This window comes from Lontra canadensis, unplaced genomic scaffold (assembly GCF_010015895.1).
Source record: "Lontra canadensis isolate GAN:19392208 unplaced genomic scaffold, GSC_riverotter_1.0 scaffold24, whole genome shotgun sequence".
Classification (NCBI taxonomy): domain Eukaryota; kingdom Metazoa; phylum Chordata; class Mammalia; order Carnivora; family Mustelidae; genus Lontra; species Lontra canadensis.
Window position 1 is genome coordinate 22,727,786 of NW_022631018.1, and position 19,821 is coordinate 22,747,606.

General features: G+C 46.5%; 1 pseudogene; it reads left to right on the plus strand.

Annotated features, from left to right (window-relative positions):
* The first annotated feature begins 641 nt into the window (after positions 1-641).
* On the plus strand, positions 642-4,589 carry LOC116870889 (annotated as a pseudogene).
* Positions 4,590-19,821: the final 15,232 nt, after the last annotated feature.

A 19,821-nucleotide genomic window follows, 5' to 3' on the forward strand; every position in this document is an offset into this window, starting at 1 on the left:
GTCACAGGCTCTCGCCCACAACCTGTCGGTTGCAGGGACCATAGGTGCCATAGACAGAAAGAAAGAAAAACAGCCCCGGGAAACCGCAACAGATTTCTATACTGTAACTTGACTGTCTGGGATTTCCAGGCACTGCAGCTCACGTTCTTGGAAACCGTGGTCAAAACAAACAAGCTGCAGTGACTTGGGCACGGCTGTGGGGTGTGACAAGGGGCCAGAGCCAGCTCCTTCCTGGGCACAGCTTCAGAAGGCTGGGTTTTGGGGGGTCCAGGCAGGGGGTTGCTTGTCCTGAAGACGGCAACCTGACTGCAGACCCGAGGCTGCGTGTGGATCTCAGAAAGAATGCAGTGGTCCCTTCCAGAGGTCCTTCCACTCCTCTGCTCAAGGGGAAGGAGAAGTGGACATGAGCGGACAGCGTACTACTCAGCCACAGGCCACTGTTCCTCATTCTGTCGTGGGGCAAAGACATCAAAGAAGGGTTGGGTCCCCTGTCTGCAAAGTAACGACCTGAGGTTCCAGCAGTTTACACGGCTTGGCCGAGGTCACACAAGCCTTAAGGAACAAAGCCAGCCATGTAACCCCAAATCCCACGGACTTTCAAAAGTAAAGTTCTTTCTGTTTAATCAAGGCAGCTTCGTGGGATGGCCAAGAGTACAGACCTGGGTATCTGTGGTGCCAGCAGGTGAGTCCTGGGACCCAGCGGGGGTCCCACGGGACCAGTGAGAGGGCCCTGGCTGCAGGCAGGATAGAAAGCAACCCCAAGCGGGCAGCCAGCTGGTAAAAGCAGAGCTCACTGAAGGGAGAGAGAGAGTACAGGTACAGACAGTGTCTGGGAGAGTCTGGAAAGGAAAGGAGGGGGAGGGTCTTCTTTGTTTAGGGCCCAGGGTGTTTATGGAGGTTTGTGGTCTAGTGCATGTGTCCTCACAGGCATGTAGGAACCAGCCAGAACAAAGACAAGCGCTGGGTGTGGCTTCTTGGAGTCAGGGGTGGGGGGTCTCGGTACCTAGGTGTGCAGCACTGCTGGCCTGGGATGCAGAGGGCGGCTTCATCTGCTCATTTCCACCTGATCCTTCCTTAGACGTTATCCACCCTAAAGAAATCATTAACACTTTTCCCTTATGAGGAGGACACGCACTGTCTGTGTGATGAGGCACGTGTAAAGTGGGGGTCAGGGCCTAGAAAGGATAGAAGCAGGAGCAGAAAGAGAAAATAGAAAAGGAGCAAAAAGATTTTTAATGAAGTCCTTTAGTTTCCCTATCTTATATGGATGCCAAGGTTTGAAGCCCAGGTCAACCACTAACCCACCGAGAGGCCCCAGAAATTTCACCAAACATCTCTTTGCCTCAGTTTCTCCCTATCTAAAATGGGATAATAACAGTGAGGACCACAGCGTCAGTAGGTACAACACACAGAGACTTGTACCTGACACACTGGAAGTATTACATACTCGGGATGGTGGCCCCACGTAGGAGCAGAAGTGAAAAGGCACTCTGAGAACTGGGGAAGGAAAAAAGGACTAAAAAGCACTGGGTGAGGGGAGAAGGAAGGGGGGATGGAGAAGACAACAAGGGCAAAAAAATTATCAGTTTCTATTTCAGCCATGCCTGGGGTCTTCCCCCTTACCGACTCCTCCTTCCCTGCTACAGAAGGTAGGCCACAGCCACACCCAGTCTGCGGGGCTGTTAGAAACTGGGCTACAGATAGATGATTTGGGGTGAGAGCTGGTGGGGGGGATTAGACGGACAGATTAGACAGGCAGACAGATAGCCTTCCAGTAACAGAGGCTCTAATCTTGAATGGAGATTCTCCTACACAAAGAAGACACAAAAATTGAACATTTATGACTCCTTTGCTCCACTGCTCCCCATGGCTCAACAAGAGGGCAGCTCTGTATCTCACCTTCAAAGTCTGCAAAACTGTACGTACCTGTCATACCACGGGCCTCCTAGTCAGTGGGCTGCCAGCTTCACACTCTCTGCCTCAGTGGCCCCAGACCAAAGGAGGAGGAGCTCTTGATAACCACTGGGAACAGTGATCACAGTTTCCAAGGGAACATTCAGGTCACATCCAGCTACTCAAGGAGTCTGAAGGCTAAAATGACAATGATAATGCAAAATTACCCTCCAGCAGGGGCGCCGTCACGGTGCCATGGAAAGACACTTGAAGTCAAAGATTTAGGACTGGAGCTCTGGCTCCATTACTATGTAGCCTTGTGACACTAATCCCATCATTTCTTCCTCAGTGTCACGTGTAAAATGAGGATAATATTCTATTTCCTACTGTTGCATAATAAAGAATTCTGCTGGTCTTTGTTCCAGATTGCTGGGACTGAGTATTCTGAGCCCTTGGGATTTCCCAATTGATGGAAGTGTCTGTTGTCCATGGGCCCCCTGGACAATCTCTGAGTTTCTGCTAAGGAGATGACTCAGGCAAGGGGCTGATTTTGCCAGAAAGACCAACCGTGTGATTGGGGTTAGGGCTTTGAGCCACATGTTATCAGCCCAACCTTCCGGACACAGAAGAAGGGCATTGCAGATTAAGTCTAATCACATGCCTTACGATTTAGTTGGTTGTGTCTACCTAATGAAGCCTCCGTTAAAAAAAAAGGGGAGGGGGAGACTCAGAAGAGCCTCCTGGCTGGTAACACACATAAGTGTGCCGGGGGATATGCCCTGATTCCATGGGGGAGGACAAAGGGAGCCCTGCATTTGAAACCGTACCAGACCTACCCTGTGTGTCTTTGTTTGGCTGGTCCTGATTTGTATCCTTTATAATGAAACTATAATTGTAAGTGTGTTACTTTCCTGAATTCTGTGAGTCATCTTAGTGAACGACAAAAATCTGAGGGGGTCATAGGATCCCCAATTTGTAGCCAGTTAGTTCTACAAGTGCAGGTGGCCTGGGGCTCCCAAATTTTCAGCTAGCATATTAAGTGAAGTCAGTCTTGCTGGAAACAAGGATCTTAACTTCTGAAGTCTGAGCTAATTCCAGGTGGCCATGGCTAGGATCAGAAGGATATTGCAGTATATGTGCCCGCAAATGCTACCGTAGGACAAACATATAACCGTATACAAAATAAGAACTTACAAATTGTGAAAGGTTAAGTAAATAATACATATATAATTTTCTTAAAGGTTATAGTGTTAACGAAAGACTAACAAGGCAATTTCTTTAAGTTATTTTTTCCAACAATTCAGATAGATCTTTGTTATTCCACCAATAATCTCTTGCCTAACCTATGAAGGCTACATTTATTTATTTATTTATTTAACAAAATGTAATGGAAATACAATACGCACAAGATTCTGTCCTAGATGTGGAACTAGTGGGGAAATAGCAAAATGGAAAAGAAGTCATTCTTACTGCCAAGAAAAACACAAACTAGCAGAGGAGATAAGACAACAAATTTAAAAAAAAAAAAAAAGTAGGGAGTGTGTGCCACAAAAGCGGCATAGGTAAGCTAAAGAGAAGTCATCCTTTCTAAGGAGTCAAAGAAAATTTGCAGAGGAAATGGCATTTGAACCAGGCCTTGAGAAACGCCCAGTAAGTAGACGTGGAGGAGAAAGAACAGGGACGTCGGAAGGCAGGATGCGGAAAGCCACAGGCGTGCACGGAAAGGCACATTCACCAAGGGGAGCAACGTCACAGCAGGGCCGACGGTCACATCAGAACCAGCTCGCAGCGTCGGGGGAAGCGTCTGTGACATCCCGTGGGCAAAAGATGTAAAATCTTGGGCAATTTGGTAGCATCAGATACAACAATTTTATCCAGACGCTTTCACTCTTTTCCATTAAGCGTAATTCGGTTGAAAATGCTGAGAAGCCCTGGCCAGCTTCCTCATTTTAAGGAGAGAAACAAGGAGCTAGAGGTCCTGCGATAGGCCTGCGTCCCCACGGACACGTCCGCAAAGGCCAAAGCAGGGGGAGGCCAGGGTCACAAACTTCTAGCCCAGTCCTTCTCGCAAACACCTTCCCTCGGGCTTAAAGCTGCGCTTTCAAATTCGAATAGTTAATAATTCACGGGCCCTGTCTTTGGGCTAAAGGGCACATGCCCCGCTGCTCTTCTGCAGACAGGGCGTGTGCCCACTGCCGCCCCGAGCAGCAACAGCTCCGATGCACGAGGGCCTGGAGCAGCCTGAGGTCTCGGCACTGAAGAGCCGAAGGCCGCCCGTGAGGCCCAGACGCGGAGCGGGACCCGCGAGCCCGGCCGCACCGGCGCCGGCCAGCTGCAGAGTGACGCCGGCGAGGGGACTCGGTGCGGCCTGAGCTCACTGGGGGCAGCCACAGGACGGCCCGCGGGAGGCACGAGTGGCCTTGCCCGGAGACAGCCGGACCTCGAGGCAGGTAGAGCCAAAAGCGGCGCTGCCCTGAGCACAGCAGAGGGACAGCCGCACCCACCTGCAGAGAACCGAGGGGCCTCCCGTGCTCCACGGCCGGGTCGGCGGCCTTTCCTCTTTCCTCAGCCTCTCCCCGACCCACCACAAGATCCGCAGCTCCTGCAGCACGGGGAGCTTCCTGACAGTCCTCACTGTCTGCGTCTGTGAGGGACGTGCAGGGAGAAGGACCCTGCCTCCCACTTCGCCGGCGTAAGATGCCCAAGCAAGCCCCCCGAGCAAACCCCCAGCAAAGCCGCTGAGACCGTGCTGCCCCGGCTTCAGCGAGGACTGATGTCAGGGTTTCCAGGTGTGTAATTGTGTAATGTTGGAGCGGCCAATATTACACAATTTTTTAAGTTCCAGGAATCAAAATAAATTTAATGTTCGTCCATAACTGCAGGACAATAAAAGATCCAGTCCTAGAGCCCACTTTCAAGTCTACTGATGTGGCCCCAAAAGACAGACACCAAGTTGCCCGCCTCATGGCAGGGAGAACGGCATGGCGTGCTGGCAGGTGGGACCCGTCCTGTGCCGCAGAGGACCCGGGGAATCTCATTGTGAAGCTGCAGACCCAACCATGTATTTTGTTACCACATCTCAAGCTCGGTCTTGTGTCCTGGAGAGGGTTAATTCTCCAAATTAAAAAGAATTTTCCCTCATCACTACTTTGGCCACTACCCAGAATTTCTCATCCATCCTTAAGAGGTGGGCAAGTGCCCATAATAACTTATCTTCTTGGGGGTTTTGGTCAGAATTTTCTATGTTTTCAGCTAAAAAAAAAAAAAGTTTGTTTTCCCTGGAGATGTACTACATACAGCATTCATTTCTCTGTTCAACAAATATTTATTGTGCCCAGTACTGTTTCAGACAGGCGGGACAGAACAGCTACTGGCCAAAACCCTTATCCTCATAAAATGCAGCTCCAGTAGAGGGGCAAAGCAATGAGCAAATAACGAACACAAACAAACAGACAGAGATTGTCAGGTAGTGGTGAGTTCCACGTAGAAGAAGACAAGACAGGGGAAAGGCATAAAATCTAGGTTGGTATTACTCGATGTAGAGAGGACAGTGATAGCTTCTTTAAGGGTGGACACGTGAGCTGTAAAAACATGAAGGAAGGACGCAGCCTTCCCATGGTAGATATATTTCCCTGTATATGACTTGGATCTCCAAATAGGACTGGAGGCACTTTACAATGAGACCCGAATCTTTTTTTTTTTTAATATTTTATTTACTTATTTGAGAAAGAGAGTGAACGAGACAGAGAAGGAGAAAGGGGAAGTGCTGAGACAGAGGGAGAAGCAGGCTTCCTGCTCAGCAGAGAGCCCGATGTGGGGCTCGATCCCAGGAACCCGGGATCATGACCTGAGCCGAAGGCAGAGGCTTAACCCACTGAGCCACCCGCCTGCCCCCAAATCTGTTATTTGAATGCAATGACTGGCACAGGCACTAAATGTCTAGCAGCCTGCACTCGTGAGCACGCAATAAGCACTCAGGTGTTTGGAAAGTCATTTTATAGTAGTTAATTCAACCCTTTCATATTATGCCGCCAAAGTAACCATTCGGCTCTCTTTGCAGCCACCCTGCCCTAGTGCAGCAGGACACGATGACGAAGCCGGGTGCCCGCGACTCGTCGTCCGCTGACCTCACAGCGGCAGACTCTGCGACGACCAGTGACGTGAAGAGCCAAGGATCCGCGTCAGCAATCCTCTTGCCCCATTACAGTGGGTCCCAAATTAATCAGAATGAGACAAGGGGCGACGCGCAGATAGAGAACCCGCTTGCCCACGGCCGTGCAGCCGGTCAGTGAGCGACGGGACGGCACCACGTGTCTGACCGCAGCGCAGCGGGGGCTCCTGCTCCAGCTGAGAACGACGGAAGGATGGTTGCTTGAAAACAGCGGCGAACGGATTTGGTGACTCTGCCGCTACAATGTCACGGTAGCTGGGTACAAACTCTTGTGGCCTTCGGCCATATTGTTTTCCAGGACGGCCTCTCTCTCCAGAAGGAACCCTTGTCCCCGGTGTCCCCGGAAGATGGCCTTGCAGTCCCTGCCTAGGGTCTCCAGGCATGAGGCACGCACACTCCCCGGAGGAGCCGGACAGCTCTACCCGGCAGAAAGTCGAAAAGTTAAGCTAAACGATTTTCTTCACTGTCTACAAGGGCATACGCCATGATGAACTCATTTGACTTTATAATAGATATTTTATAGAAAGAGTATTTATATTCAGTGCCTGGCCAGTAAAGTTATAATTAAAAATATATCTGCTAGAAATGTTAAATAAATGATCTGTCGGATTTGTTATTTCTGATGCCTCAGAAATGACCGTTCTCAGAAACAGAAAACTCTAAAAGGTTGGACTTAAACAACTTTGCCACAGCCAAGACACTAAATCTGGGCTCTGTTCTTTAAAAAAGATATACCATAAAGAATAAGAATAAATGTAGGCTTTCAAGGGCAAATTGTGTGTGTGATTTTTCATCCTTTTCAAGCAAATCGTTAAAAGGCAGGAATTTGGAGTTAAAAGACACAAGGGGTAAAGAAAATTTTCACCAAACATATGGTATTAGATTTAAATTAAGCAGAAGCTAGAGAGCAGAAAAGTCTATTTCTCTTCCCCAAGCCTGCGGAAATGCTACAAGTTCATTGGCGCCATCAAGGATATTGACTTGTTTTCTGCAAATGTTTACTTTTTCCTGGAAACCACAAAAGCTGAGTGATTGAGCAGTGTTCCTTTATGGACAAGGGTATGCACCCTGGTGTCATCTCCAAAATGCACCAAACCAGAAGACCCACCTTGTTAGCAACAAGTCTGAACGACAAATTATTGTTTTAAAGAAATACAGTTTCATTAGTTTCACATACACAGAAAAGAGTACACGAGACCGACAAGTTATAATCTACTAACAGTCCTCTTAGAAATTGCTTTAAGGAGTAAGTAAAGATGATTTTCAATCAGCATATCCTTATTAGCATACAAGGACCTTGTATTTTCTCTTAAAAATCACTTTTCTTAAAAATCATTTTTCTCTTAAAATCACCATTTTCCTGGGGTGCCTGTGTGGCTCAGTCAGTCAAGCGTCTGCTTTCAGCTCAGGTCATGATCTCTGGGTCCTGGGATCGAGCCCCGCATTAGGCTTCCTGCTCAGCAGGGAGCCTGCTTCTTTTTTTCTCTCTCTCAAATAAATAAATGAAATCTTTTTTAAAAATCACCATTTTCGGGTGCCTAGGTGGCTCGGTTGGTTAAGTGACTGCTTTCAGCTCAGGTCATGATCCTGGAGTCCCAGGATGGGGTCCCACATCAGGATCCCTGCTCAGCAGGGTGTCTGCTTTTCCCCCTGACCCTCTCTCCTCTCATGCTCTCCCTCTCTCTCATTCTGTCAAATAAATATATAAAATCTTTAAAAAAAAAAAAATCACCATTTTCCCAAATCTTTTTTTCTAATTGAAACTATTAATAAGTAAACAGAAGATAATTCTTCTTCCAAAGACTTCAAATTTTTAATCACTACCTTTTTAATTCTTATTTACCTGATCTTCACACATACACTAAAATGATAAAACACGGGAATATCCAACCTAGTTTACTTCATTCTATCAAGACAGGTGGTCAAATGCAGAACTCTCAAACCTATTAAGGAAAGAAAATAATTAGGATATAAAATATCCCACCGAGATCTGCAATAAAACCAGTAATAACATTCCCCCCAAAAGTTTTAGAACATTATCAATCCTTTTTTGATAATAACAATTTTAAGAACATTCTTGACCTTATTTGAATAACTAGAATTTCAATATTTATAGCCCAAACCTAAGTTTTGCACAGTCATTGGCAATGGATTTCTGTAACTTTTTGACATTAAATATAGAAATGAAATTTATGTTACCACATGGCTTAGTTTTCAACTTGCCATTTGTACTAAACTTTAAAACCACTCTAAATTCCTCTTAATTTTTTATGAGTAGCATTTAGTGCCTGAGTATCGTTTCAGATATTTATACGGCTGACCTGACCTATATTTTAGAACTAATTTGGCAGAACGTACCAAGAGTATCCTTCCAAAGAGCCACCTTGAGTGTTTAGAATTTTCTACTCGCTTTGACATCATAAAGATAGTGAAGCTTGGGATAATACTGTTGTCAAAGCAGTAAAAGAACATGAGAATAAAATTCATATCTTAAAATGTCCCTCTGTCCTTCATTTCCAAAAAAATTTGTTGTTGGTGAACATGTAGGAGAGATCATTGGGGCTGAGAACTACGTGCCGGCTGAGCTGACTCCCACACCCAAGAAGGACTTCAAGGAGGACCTGAAAACCCAAGACCTGTGTCTCCCTTCCATCCCCACTCCCCGGGGAAATGCAGCTTTACTAACCGCGTCAGTGCAAGCGGCCGACTGGAGTCAAGACAGGTGGATTCACGCGTGTCCTACTCACGGACCATGTTGTCTGCAGCAGACTCCCTTCCCCTCCCCTATCTCATCCTGGCCCTCATCCCCACCCTATTCCCGGCTGCCCTTCCCGTTAGCAAACCTACTGCTGTATGACCCCTTGCATGTGTTCTCCTTTCTTTGTTCGTGTTTTCCATGCCACCTCTCCCACGGAAGCTCCATGAGGGTAAGGACTTTCTTTTCCATGTGGAATCCTGGCAGCTAGAACAGTGTGCAGAGGTAGGACAGACCATAACAGGAGACTTTCGGTGGAAGGGGGGGCAGAGAGGAGCCCACATCAACGGAACGTCCACTCCGTGCTTCGAATCGGGCACCTCTGGCCCTCCGCAAGCCTGTCCCTCCGTCGTCATCACATAATAAGCCTACAGGGTGGGCTTGCCACGCTTGCAAAGACGAAAGAAAGCAGGTTCCGAGAGGTGAGGTGAGCTGCTCAGCCTCAAAGCCTGTAAATACTGAAGGTGAGTTTCAAATCTGTATCTGTCTGCTTCAAAACCATGACCTTCCCACAAAGCATTATAAAGTGTCAAGTGCTGTGCAAACATACGAATTATCTATCATTCCCATTTCATGCTTAAATTTTACTAGAGTCATTTGAAAAAATGAACAGTTATACGAATAAAGTAGGGCCTGGAGAACCACCCGATTTAGACTCTCAAAGACTTTCAAAACTGCACTTCAAACAACATTTTTAGTGACCTGCTACAGGATAGGAGGCCGTGTGTAAGGAACTGGCCTAAAAATGCCAGGAAATAATAGGGGTATTTGAATGTCTCTATGGACACAGAGCTCTAAAATGCTGTCTCTTGGGGATCGGGCTCAGGGGGAGCACTAACTCATATTTTTATAAATGCTATACAAGAGGGAATACACATAGAAATTTCCCAGTTGCCAACAAAGTATTCCTCAGAACACGATGCCAAATCGGTGGAGAGAAACTGCAGAATGTTCTTCCCTAGCTGTGAGGAGGAGCCGAAAAGCAGCTGACAGAAACAGAGTACACTATGTTTACAGACTAATGGGTCCAACCCGCAGTTACAGTCTGAGAAAGGCACCTAGGACCTGAGTCCGCTATAAGCCACGCAACCCTGGCCAGGTTCACCAGAGTCCTGGGCATTGTTGAAGAGATTAGTATACACACCAGAGAAATCATGAGCTTTATAAAAATGACCAGGTACCCCCATCTGGGACCTTTGCCCCCATGGAAAATAAGGAAGGTCCCAGAAAGTTGTCATCAAAATGACAATCAGTCACTGAAATCAGAGGAACGTTTGACAAGATAATGACTTTTCAGACCAAAAAATAGAAAACTGGAGAAAAGGAAAACTTAAAAATCCTTAAAATCGTGAAGACAGCATGACCCTGAAGTCTGAGAAAATGTCATTACGGGAACTGCCTGAGTCCTGTTCCACAAGTCCTGTTGGAGCTGTGGCTGCAGAGAACCAACTGGAGTGTAAAAACCCAGCAGCCGTCCCTTCATTCACTCAAGGGCTGTCACTTGAGCGAGCAGGGCACTGATCATGGGATGCAAGGGAGATATTAGTACACAAAACACAAAGTCCCTGCCTTCCTGAAGCCCACGTTCCCGTGAGGCAACAGATAGCAGGAAGTGCACATGAGGTGTAAGAAAACTGTGCAGCAGTTGTAAGAGGATAAAGATATGGAGCAAAACGGAGCCGAGCAGGAGACTGTGAAGTCAGCAACGTCGCAGTTTGAATACAGTGGGTGCTGAGAAGGTGACCTTGGAGCAAAAACTTGAAGGAGAGGAGAGTGTCGCGGGGGAGCTATCTGGAGAGAAACTTCTAGAAGAGCAAAGTGTGGTAGTAACATTTACAGTATTATCATTTTTAGTGCTCTCAACCCAAGGGATGATCAAGATACAGGTCACAACTGAGGAACACAGGAAATCACTGCGATTTATCAAATACTGACAAGATACACTCCGTGTTTCTGAGCTGAGTCAGAAAACAACTACCTAAGCCAATCTCCAAAGAGGCTAATGTGCATCTTCAAGTTCACAGGACACTTCACAGTGAGAACAGGACTGCAGCCAGAACACTGTCTAGAGTAGAGAAAATGTCCTTGAAGCACGAAAGGGATAAACTGAGGACAAATAAAAATGCATGAAAACTTACCGACTCCAAAAGATGGAAGGATGGAGGGTATTGGATACGGGATAAAAGTATAAAAATGATTAAGAAGTGGGGCAAGGGGGTGATGGGTATTAAGGAGGGCACGTGTGGTGAGGAGCCCTGGGTGTTACATGCAACTAATGAGTCATTGAACACTGCCTCTTAAACTAATCCTGTACTATATGTTGGCTAACCAAACATAATAAAAATAAATTAATTAAATTAAAAGAATAAGAAAGAATAAGGTGAGCTCAACCGACAGACACATGAGGAGAAATCAAGGGAGTATAGGGTTGTTGGACTTACAGCCACTGTCCCACTCTGGTTTACTGTCAGGAAGATACGAGAGTTAGTTTGCACACAGAATGACTTGGGTGCGAGATGGCAAGTGGCAGTCTCGCACACAACTGTGCCAGTTTCCTGGAGACTTTAGTCCCTGAGGGCAGAGGGGATGCAGCTGTAGGAACAAGGTTTGCTTGGAACATTCCAAGGAAAGCACCTTGGAGGAGTAGAATTGGCCTGATTTGCAAGTCTGTGCACACGCCTTCGTGGAGAGAGGGAGAACATTACAGAGCCAGTACATCTGGCTCCAGAAGAGATTCAGCCTCTGTGGGGACATACAACATAGTGGTCTAAGTCCAGAAACACCACCTGAGGTCTGATGGACAAGTTACTCGTCTGACATCTCATTTGATGGATGACCTGGGCAGTGACAGCCCAGCAACTTCCATGAAGGGGGCAGCAGGTTGGAACAGCAGGGGTCAGACCAATGCAATTGCATCTGATACATTTATTGCCTGTCTGCTCTGCTACCTGCCAGGAGCCCCAAAATGAGCCAGTCGGACACGGCTGCTGCCCTCATCTAACTTCTACGCCATCTAGAGAGGGATCTAGACAAAGAGGCAACGTCAACATGACAAGGGAAGTACTGTCATAAAGAGGAAAACTCAGGTCCAGTAAAATTTATATGGAAACCTTGTACTGCAAGAGATGAGATGAGAGAGACAAAGGAAATGGAGAGCGGGAGAAAGGCAGCCACAGATGGCCCTGTGGAGCCTTCCAGAAGGGCAGATAGCCCAGCCTTCCGTACACCTTCCCGGAGGGAGTGACAGCAGAGCTGAGATTCGGACACTAGGGTCTGTGGTCACAGACCTTTGTTAGGGCGTCTGTGATTGCTTATGAGATTTGCACTGGCTACCACAGTGGTTGCCAAGGATCACCAGAGGTTAGAAAAGGCCGTAGGGTGAGGGAATGCAAGGAACAAACCCACCCAGATTTACTTCTGGTCTTCCCAGAGAGACTCACTTGACAAATGACACGGAAGCGCATCACTCAGCCTGCTCCCCAAACACCACAACCAGACTACGTTTACATTACCGCCGCAATGCAGACTTTTAAGCAAAAAAACCAGATATCATATGTATACAATACATATTATATATATTATATATCATATCGTATATGCCATAGATAGCAAATGGAGAAGGCAATTACGGTAAGATAGATAATAAATTCAGTAAAAGACTATGCAAAGATGTGTTACATCACAGCCATTCTGAACTAAGTAAGATTTCAAGAGAAAAAGACAGATACATAATCTGACTGGCCCAAGGCATGATCTGTGATGCGGATACTGATGAAATCTCAAGAAAGAAGTAACACAGCATCACTACTCCTCTGATTCCCATCAGAATGGACTATTTTTATATTCAGAGCTTCAGCCTGCATTTATTGGCAACTGGGAACACGACCTCAAATATGCATTTGCTCTGAAATCTTACACCCTCCGGGCTCTTTCTTGGGCCGGGCACATGAGATTAACTGGAGCAGAACAAGAAGCAACTCTTTGTTTTATGACGTCTCCAAATGACTTCATTTCTGGTTAATCATCAAAGTCCCCCAAATTATATTAATTATTGCTTCATCATTGCACATAGGTGATGAGGAAAAGTTGTTAATTTGTTACTGTTAGTAACTGTTATTGGTTATTACTGCTAATCGTTACTGATTCCAACCATGCTTTGGAATGACGCTGAAACTGCCATTAGCAGAGACTTTTGAGAGTATGATCTCTCAGCTGATGGAGCTTTCTGGTTAACTGAGCAATGGCTAAAACATTTTTCAGGGCTTCCTAAGCAATGTCCTATAGAACTTGAGAGTTCTGCAAGATGTAAAAAATGTTCTGCCAGAAAAAGCTGGAAGGAGAAAAAAGAAGAGGAGAGGGAGGAGGGAGGAGGGAGGAGAAGGTAAAGAAGTGGGGGAGGGCAGAGGAGTAAGAGAAAGGTGAGAAGAGGGTTGGGTCGGGGGATGGTGTCCATGCTCGAATTTGAGAAGCATTTTTTTAAACTGCAGAACTTCTGTACATTGTACACTGTAAATCTCCAAGAAAAAATTATGCATCACTTCCTAACCTTATATCACCAAGAAATTTTTCCCAAGGTCCCCTATATTATGGATCAGAATATTTTATAAAGCTTAAGAAATGCTGTTCTAGGCTACTTCTTGCGTGAGAAGCAGTGAGACGCTCTGTTCTCCACAGCTCTTTGAACGTGGCTCGTCTGCAGTCTCTCCTGCTGCTCCCTGTTCTGCCGGGGAACGATCCTCCATCCCCTAGCAGAAAGGAGGTGATCGATAGATGCTTGCTTGAAATAGTGGGAATTCAGTAACTCTTTGTTGATCTAGTGAACGAACCCTTTGCACACTACATCAAATATACTTTAATGAGGGCCTCTGTGACCTTGCAGGAGAGAGAGGTCTGTCCAGGAATCCCCAGGGACCCCTGCAGCCCTGATCTTCCAGATTCTGGGACTTCTCAGCTCAGGACCATCGTGCCAAACGCTAGCGCCCGACGGAATTACAAGGAGACTTTTGAAGAGGTTGATAAGGAAGATTCATCACACTTAAAGAATTCGCCCCAAAATGTCTCCTCAAAGTCACTGTCTGATACCAGTTTGGTCTTTTGCCACGACTTCTCAAAAACCAAACATGGACATATACTTGGCTGCTAAGGGCTATGGCTTGTTTCACGTCAAGTCGCCCGTCTTGGCTGTAAGGTGCCTTCCATTTAGGCACCGAGGTCCCAGGCTTTCTCATCCCAGTTTCATGTTTCCACCCTAACAAGTGGGCTGTGGGACCTCGCTGAGGAGGGGGCATGATGCCTAGTTACTCACAGGGATTTTCTGCTAGGAGGGATCAACTGAAGAGATTTTCTGATTTTTTTCTAACAAAATTTTTCTCTCTAACCCCCTTAATTGTTGCATATATTATGTCTATCTTATTTGTCATTATTATATCAGCGGTTGAGGATTTATGTTTTCATTCTTCAAACAAAACAACAGAATGGCTTCTGAGAATTAAAGGGGGAAAATGCCCATCCAGTTTAATCCCCGTCGTGTTAGAGAAATCTAATTTGCAAAATATAAAACAATAGTATGAGTATTTTGTGTGCAGCCAACATACCACCCAGAGGTCTCGTGCTGTGAAGGTTTTCTACTATGGCCTCAAACAGAACATCTACTCTAAAGCAACCGAGCGCTCAGTAGACGTCCTTCCTGGCGGTCACATCCCCGAGGAAAGAGACGGGTTCAAGGTGCCACTGCTCCCACTTCACGAAGGTGGAGGGAGAAGCTGCAGGAAGCTGAACGATTTTTCAAGGTCACCCACGGTCCCACTGTGCCAGTGGTTCAGAAAGAAAGAGGGGCCTGGCTTCTAGCCAGCCTAGAGAAGTTGTTCTCCCCAAGTCATAGTTTCATTCAAAGTACACGAGAGCAAACAATTTAGTATCTTGTGTCACGGATACATCATGCCCAGGAGGGGCCGTGTGGCAGCGTTCACCTGCAAGTCACTGAATACAAAGTGTCTTTTCTTCCCAGCATGGTGCTCCCACCTGCTCGGAAAAATTTGTGTCTATATGAAAAGAGAACGAAGTTACAAAGGATAGCATCTTGATCATTAATTTATTTTTTAAAACATTTTATTTATTTATTTGACAGAGAGAGACACAGCAAGAGAGGGAACACAGCAGGGGGACTGGGAGAGGGAGAAGCAGCCTTCCCACTGAGCAGGGAGCCCGATGCGGGGCTCGATCCCAGGACCCTGGGATCATGACTGAGCTGAAGGCAGACGCTTAACAACTGAGCCACCCAGGTGCCCCGTTCCCCTTCAATTTTAATGAAAGTAAATTAAAGAGGGCGCCTGGGTGACTCAGTCATTAAGCCTCTGCCTTCGGCCCAGGTTGTGATTCCGTGATCCCAGGATCCCAGGATTGAGCCCCATATCAGGATCCCTGCTCAGTGGGAAGCCTGCTTCTCCCTCTCCCACGCCCCCTGCTTGTGTTCCCTCTCTCGCTGTGTCTCTCTCTGTCAAATGAATAAAGAAAATATTTTTTAAAAAATTGAAGGGGAAAATGGAGCTGTATTCCACTCTTAGGATTAACCCTCAGACTTTGGGGGAAAGGAAGAGAACAAATGACCTTCAGGCATATTGTACCAAGACACTTGCCCAAATGTTCTGAAGGAAATGACAGAACAACGCTGAAGAGTAACCCCACAAAACCTCGCAATTAGCCCTGCATTGTTTCCTTCTCTCTTAGACCCAAAGCATTAGTTGTTAGAACCAAGCATAGAGGATTTGCCAGAAGCGGGCAAGATAGTGAGTGGAAATGGGGGCTGATATGTCATCATCAGCCATTCGAGACCACTCCCCACGCAGGGAGGAAGGGGACCCAGGCCCTTCCTTTCTCCAGTGGTCTTTGCAGATTTTGTTGTCTCTGTTGTGCACAATGACGGAAAATGTTACCAGACAACATTCCCTTGAGCCTCTGGAATAGGTGAGGAAAGCAGGAAAAGAGAGACGCGACGCACACTCGCCCAGCAAGACCAGAGCTCGTGGTCCCCGAGAACAGTGAGAAGAACGGTGACCCACGCCCGTTTAGTGCTCCCCCACTTTTAAATATTTTCCACTATCTTCTCATGGGATCTCCATAGCAATCCTGTGTGGTTGGTAAGATGGATATTTTTTCTAACTTTTAGTTTTGGGAAATTTTGAACACAGAGAGACGTACTGTTGATAACCTGAATACCCATCTCTCGGGTTTCACAACACGAGTACCCGTAATACATCTTTTTTTTTTTTTTACCAAAGTATTTTAGCAGATTACAAGCACCCTAGAATGTAATCTTATCACGCTGTACGAAATTAATAATAATACTCCAATGCCATCTCATATCACATTCAGAGAGCCCCAGGTATAAAATGAGTACGATTTTGTTATTTTCCAGATGCCTTTTTTTTTTTTTTTTGACATAACAAGGGGAACCAAGAGGCTTCAGGACATACAGATAAAAAACAAATCTAAGAACTCGGGTTTAAAAATTCTGATTTCTTGGTCCCAATTCTTCTCACTTCGAAGCAATGTTCCATAGAAATGCTCCCAATCGGAAGAGAACAGAAAAGCCTCACGGACCCCTGTGTGACATTTGAGCAGGAGTGATCTTAGCAAGACATGAACTAAATATAGGAAATGTATCTCTGAGTAGCTCTTCTACTCATTTTAGGGCCTTTCACAACCCTTTGCCCTCCGTCAACCCTCTCCCCATCGTTCTGAGCCCAGAACCTGGTCAGTGCCACTGGTCTGCTGGCCGCCAGAGTGCTTCCTCCATACCTCCCGTCCCCCCAACAGAGCCAACGCCGTCCGCAGCCAACAAACATCTCAAGAAGGCCTAATGGACTCACCTCCCTGAGACGAATTATTACTCACTGTTACTGGCACCGTGAACCCCTCTGGGTATTCCTGGGCTAACAGAGAAATAGTAGTATTTTGTTGTCTCATGGAATCTTAAGAAATTACACTGAGGTCATGACTCTTGCAACATCATGGGCACTGACAGTTTATTCCCACACAGCTCAAAGGTGTGCATTTAACTTATACAAAGTCCTATCCTTCTCAGAAAAAAAAGTTCCTCTTCCATTTAAATCTTTCATAATCTTCTCCCAGTTACAGCCTTTCCCCCGACAACAACCACGGCGTGGGTCATCAAGGCTGGATTCCGTGTGCTACCCAGGCTTGACCTCTAGTCCAGAAATGTTTGCGTTTTCTTCTTCTGGATTCTTGGCATCTTTTTTTTTTTAAGATTTTTTTAATTTATTTATTTGCTAGACAGAGATCATAAGTAGGCAGAGAGACAGTCAGAGAGAGAGAGGGGAAAGCAGGCTCCTCACTGAGCAGAGAGCCCGATGTGGGACTCGATCCCAGGATCCCAGGATCATGACCCGAGCCGAAGGCAGAGGCTTAACCCACTGAGCCACCCAGGCGCCCTGATTCTTGGCATCTTTTGACCATACCTACCAGCGACCACTGAAAACTTCCCAGATGGATGTTGGTAGGTTCCCAATGTAGACATCAAAGGTGTCTCTTAGATCTACTCGCCTAAATGCATCAGACAAATACAAAAATTATATAAATTTCATGTCACTCAAGGGAAAAAATGCAAAACATTCTAGACAAAAGGAAGTTCTGGTCCTTATGAGGTAATTCCAGAAACGTGAGGAGACAAGGCCATGTCACACCCCAGCTGTGGAGAACTAGAGAGGATCACGTGTGAGCAGAACAGATCTGACTCCAGGCCCAAGGTGTTTGGGCAGGAGCCCAAGTTCGCACCGCTAGACCCAGAAAAGGCACGTTACACAGTGACAAAGATAACATTAATACCTGAAGACTTCACGTGTACGAGCTCCCTTCCAGGAGTCGCGCGTGTTCGCGCACCAGGTGTCGGAGGGCGCCTCGCAGGAGCGGTGGAGCTGGGCTACGGACCACAGAAGACAGCCCGGGAGACCTCCGCGGCTCCCCTGTGGCCATGCCGCGGTTGTATCTGCCAGAGTGCAGAACCCACTTGGTTAGTTTAGGAGAAAAAAAATAATTTATTAAAAAGATATTTTCACTCCCATAGTCATTGAACGAGCTGAAAAAATATATATATTAAGAGTTGACGCTTCCAGGAGGAAAGTCCAAAACCACAGAGAAATCACAGAGAAGTGCCCAGTGGAGAAACCACCCATTGAGTACAAAGGCCGGGAACGGGGATTCGCTTTAAGTGTCCCCACCACCAGTGCCACCTGGCTCCTGTGACCAGGGAAAAGCTGTACGTCTGTGCAGCCCCCGGGCCAACAGCTCAGAGCCCCACTCCACCCCACAGCATCTCTGTCCTGTTGCCCACACCCGGACTGAAGTTTGTGCTGCTGTCTGGTGGGGAGAGTCCAGGCCCTCACCTGACACTTATGAGCACTCGCTGTGCCAGGCCCTGTTCTGGGCTCGTTACAAGAACTCACTCACTGAAGCTTCACAACAACCCTGGGGTGGTTTTATCATTATCCTTTCTTCTAGCAGAGGGAACTGCAGCACCTAAAAATTCTACCACTAGTCTGAAGTCACAGACTGTCCATGACGGAGTTGAGATCTGAACTTGGACTGTCTTGGCCCCAGAGCTCAGGCTTTCTTAATCTGTTTGTTTGGGGCTTTTTTTTTTTTTAAATGATACCTTCACATGCTCGCATCTAGCTGCAAGGAAGTATGAGTTCTGTCTTACACATTGGCTCATCTAGACAAATCGAGAAAGTTGTTCAAAAGACGACGGATAAGCATGAATATAACGGACATCTACTGCAGATTTCTCAAATAGGTAAGCCTGTCCTTTTTACACGCTAGTATCCCCTGAAAGTTGCTCTCACGGTCCTCACTAGGAGCCCATGAATGTGGATGTGTGTGTGTGTGTGCTGTTTCTTACATACTGTGACAGTCTCTAAAGACAGGCACCATGGTTGTCCCCACACCATGCACTATGTTGCTCCTCCCATCAAAAGGTAGGACGTTCTCCCAAACCCCTTGCATCTGGGCTGTCCTTGTGATCATCGCTGATCAATGGAATGTAGCAGAGTGACAATACGTCTCGCTTTTAGAAGCTGACACCTCCTACTTTTGCTCTAGGGGAAACCAGCTGCCCTGTAAAAAGCCCAAGGACCCCGAACCCACCATAGAGTGATGAACCCCAAGCTAGCCACACGGAAAGGCCACACGGGGAACTACGGAGCCCAGTGGAGAGCATTAAGGCCCTGGACATACGTTACCCACAGAACCATCCCAGTGAGCAGGTCAAATGGTTATGGTCTTAGGGGACTAAATGCTGGGACAGTTACTCAGTAACAGGTAACTTAGGCACCAACACTGTATCCTCTACTAACTCTGTATGTAACGGACATGTTGCATCTCATTAAATATTCTTCCAGAGCAGTGGTCAGCAAGCTCTTTCTTAAAGGGCTACATACTATTTTAGGCTTTGCAGGCCAAGAAGCAAAATTGAGACTATTATGTAAGTGCTTATATAACCATTTAAAATGAAAAACCTTTCCCAGCTGAAGAGCCATAAAAAATAAGGCAGCTCACCAGACTTGGCCTGTGGGCTGCGGTTTGCTGACCCCAACTCTAGAGCCCTATTTTTGAGGTTGGCTTTAAACTTCTTCATAGGAACTTCTCGTGACTTATTTAATCAAATCTCTCTTCTCAAGCCTTTAGTTCACAACTTTTCACTATTTAGAGGCAATGCTTCCCCTTATGAGGGAAACAACGTGTCCCAGAATAAAGCAGGTAGTTCCACGGGGCCTGGGGGACCCCTGAAACACATCATGTATGGGAATGACAGCAGGAAGGATTTCTATGAGGCTTTTTGTTTTTAGAAAAAGGAAAGCTTGGAAAGACTAAAAGAATACATCTATATCTGGATCTTTACAAATAAAAGTAGCAATTATATAGCATTGCCTACATGTCCATACACACATGTACACACATGTACACACATCACGTACACATGTGGTGC